The sequence below is a fragment of the Limulus polyphemus genome, unplaced genomic scaffold (assembly GCF_000517525.1).
Source record: "Limulus polyphemus unplaced genomic scaffold, Limulus_polyphemus-2.1.2 Scaffold7060, whole genome shotgun sequence".
Lineage (NCBI taxonomy): Eukaryota > Metazoa > Arthropoda > Merostomata > Xiphosura > Limulidae > Limulus > Limulus polyphemus.
In genome coordinates, this window is record NW_013672670.1 from 4,211 (window position 1) to 8,024 (window position 3,814).

The following is a 3,814-nucleotide window of genomic DNA, read 5'->3' on the forward strand; positions in this document are numbered from 1 at the left end:
TGTTATTTAACCAAGGATATAATAACCATGAACCATTATTTTTCCTGTTATTTAACCAAGGATGTAATAAACTTGAACCATTATTTTTCCTGTTATTTAACCAAGGATATAATAACCATGAACCATTATTTTTCCTGTTATTCTACCAAGGATATAATGAACTTGAACCATTATTTTTCCTGTTGTTTAACCAAGGATATAATAACCATGAACCATTATTTTTCCTGTTATTTAACCAAGGATATAATAAACTTGAACCATTATTTTTCCTGTTATTCTACCAAGGATATAAAAACCATGAACCATTATTTTTCCTGTTATTTAACCAAGGATATAATAAACTTGAACCATTATTTTTCCTGTTATTCTACCAAGGATGTAATAAACTTGAACCATTATTTTTCCTGTTATTTAACCAAGGATGTAATAAACTTGAACCATTATTTTTCCTGTTATTTAACCAAGGATGTAATAAACTTGAACCATTATTTTTCCTCTTATTTAACCAAGGATATAATAAACTTGAACCATTATTTTTCCTGTTATTCTACCAAGGATATAATAACCATGAACCATTATTTTTCCTGTTATTCTACCAAGGATATAATAACCATGAACCATTATTTTTCCTGTTATTCTACCAAGGATATAATATTGAACCATTATTTTTCCTGTTGTTTAACCAAGAATATAATAAACTTGAACCAGAAAAATAGCTTAGTCATTATTTTGCAAAATAATTAACACAGCCAAACCTGTCACGTAATAGAGAGGGTACTCAAACGATGAAACAATGCATTCTGATCTCCATATATAACGGCAGCATATTTAATTAGCTTTACTCATTAACAGTTAGCTACGATCTCTGTGGTTAGTTTGTTTTATTAGAAGTTTGTCATAATTTATTCTACAAATATGGTGCTGAATAATATAGTACAGAGACGAAAATGTGTTTATACCAGAAATTATACATTGTCAATTTTTAAATTTTGTCAACCTACGGAAAAAACTTTTCATTTTAAATAGATACAATATAATTGATATTAACTTCTGATCAAAACAACTTATCCATTTATATAAATACTAAAATTCAACTTAGTAATGAGTATAACTAATTAAACACACTTTTCTTACACATAAATATTAGAATGAATTATTTAATCGGTTGAATTAACTCGTTGTTAACAATATTTTCGGCCATAAACCCAATAATATCTTGCAAGGTTCAGTCAGTTAAAAGATTTAGTTTAGCATTTATAATGAAGACGACAAACAACTTCAGATAAATTAATTAATCGCCAGTAACTCAAGCTTAGCTTTGCCATCTATCGGCAGTTCGTAATATTATATTTCTTAAATTTTATATTATCTGTTATTGGATAACAACACAATCAACCCATATTACTTGTTGATTTTGTACGATTTTATTTATTTTTTAACCATAAGTTAAGCAGTCGAGTTTGACGAAGATTAGTCATAACTTGTTTGAAAAATTATATTTTAGGATTTCGTTCAGAAGGGAACTATTTTTAATGTGACATTATATATATATGTATATACATAACTTACTCATGGAAAGATATAACGGATATTCTAACACAAACACACATACTTTGTTAGTTGGAATTATTTAAGAGTTTATTTTTTAACTTCCACAAAAATTGTCTTTATCTAAAAAAATCTCAGTATTATAACTACATTTAAGTGTCTCTGTCCAAAAAGAAAAACTACACTCGAAGAAGATATTTGATTGAATTACATATCTGTCTATGAAATAAGCTGTGATATGAGTTAAAATATTAGTTGATAAAGATATTTTACTGTTTCTAATTATGTATTTCCTGCTGTATAATGTATCTCAAGAATTTAGCCAAAACATGAAAGGTACGTCTTTTCGATGCTCAAGTTCTTAATAGCAAATGTTTCAGAATAATTATAACTTAATTTTTATAACAATTTTAGGCCTATTTGTTTCAAATACTTCGCCGGCTTTCCGTTTAAACCATAACTTATAAATTATTTTCTGCATACATAAATAACGTTTCATAGGATTGTTTGTCTTTCATCATTCAACCTAACTGATTAGTTCTGGAATTGGAAGGTAAATGCTATAGTGTTCTCGTAGCAGCTACTAAGATTTAGAAGTCAAAATAGACCTGTACTATTATTTTTACCCACCTCTAATTTTGGGCCACCATGGATAAATTAAGAGAAATCTGAAAGAAACACCTGTAGTTAACTTGATTTTTTTAAATAAAAAACAGTAACTGCTGCCATTTTTTTATTATTGATTTTATTCTTTTTTATATGAAATCATATTGAACCGAAGAATTTCATTAAGCTAAGGGAGGAGTTCTACGAACTCTTTGAACTCATCAGCGATAAACAATGAAAAAGAACAGAATAGCTTTAGAAATCAAAGAATAAAAAAAATAGAAACAAATCGTTTTATTTGAATCAATTTATATATATTATTATTAACATTCTATATCATATCCGACGATAGCTCAGTTGGTAGAGCGGTGGACTGTAGTTAGAAAATTGTAATCCATAGGTCGGTGGTTCAAATCCGCCTCGTCGGAATTGTTACCTTTTCCTCTTACATTTAGCTTCATGGTAATAATTATGGATTGCCAAAATGATGATAAATACACATTGATTGTCAGTACCATGTAAACATTTATCAAACACCGACTTTTTGCGTTATAATCCTTGAAGTTAACCATTACATGAAAGAGTTGTTACACAAAACATGAGAAGAAAAACTTGGATAAAGAGTAAAAAAAACTATTGTCACGTCTAAATGAAAACGTCTTTCTAGTTTATTTTATGTGTCCAGCTGACGCCCTTTGTCAAGCAATAAAACCGCATTTACTATCTGACGATGGTGGTCTGCCTGATACCTCGCACTAGAAAAAGATTTCGTTTAGACGTGTCAGTTCAACCTTTTATTATATTTTGCCTGAAGTTCACCGCCGGTCCAACGAGAGACAAAAGAAACTATAAACAATGTAGTACTAAGTTTTTCTCGTAGATGGCACTACATACACACTACTTCTAAGAATAAAAAAATACGCAATTACCAATTTTACAAATTAATTTCTATAGTTACAAATAGATTAAAATCAATAATTTTCAAGGGCAAGTAACACTAAAAAATTATTGTGCGTATACTCCCTACAATTTATCATTTTTTGTTTGCACTGTTGGATCCCACATCGGTTTGAGTTTAGGATATTTTTAACTTAATTTAACTTACGCTTAAATTATATATAAATAAATATTATTTTATATTCTATTTGCAAAGGCAAAGAAAGGAGTGCATAAAGTCATGAGTCTAACCACACAAACTTATATCAAATTCAAATTTCAAAACATATTGTTATTTTTTACCAAGAGTCTGAAAGGCTTTAATCTTTCTGAAATTAGCAAACAGAAACATATACAAAAGTTTAAATGGGTTTCAAGCGAGACCCAAAATTCAAGCGCAAAGTTGTAATGGTTTTCGAAAGAAATCCAATACTCGAGCTCTCGAGTTCTCGGTCTCTTTTGAAAACCATTGCAGACCTTATTCTTGTTAACTCATAAGTTATTCATTTAAGTATGTAAACAATTTCAAATGATATCCAACTTATAATTTTATTTGTTGTTGTTGTTTTTTATATACATATATCTTAATGTGCCTCCAGATATATAAATTAAATAATAGGTTGAACTATCGCCAAGTTTTTATATATTTTTATTTGAAGAAGGATGGCTGGGGCTCTTCATCAGATAATACATAGGTGGAAAATGATCTTGCGAAGAAAGATAG

General features: G+C 28.8%; 1 non-coding gene across 1 annotated transcript; it reads left to right on the plus strand.

Annotated features, from left to right (window-relative positions):
• The first annotated feature begins 2,496 nt into the window (after nt 1–2,496).
• Trnay-gua lies at nt 2,497–2,582 on the plus strand. The gene is given in 2 exon segments: nt 2,497–2,533; nt 2,547–2,582. It is a non-coding gene; the product is annotated as a tRNA-Tyr (tRNA).
• The last annotated feature ends 1,232 nt before the right edge of the window (nt 2,583–3,814 follow it).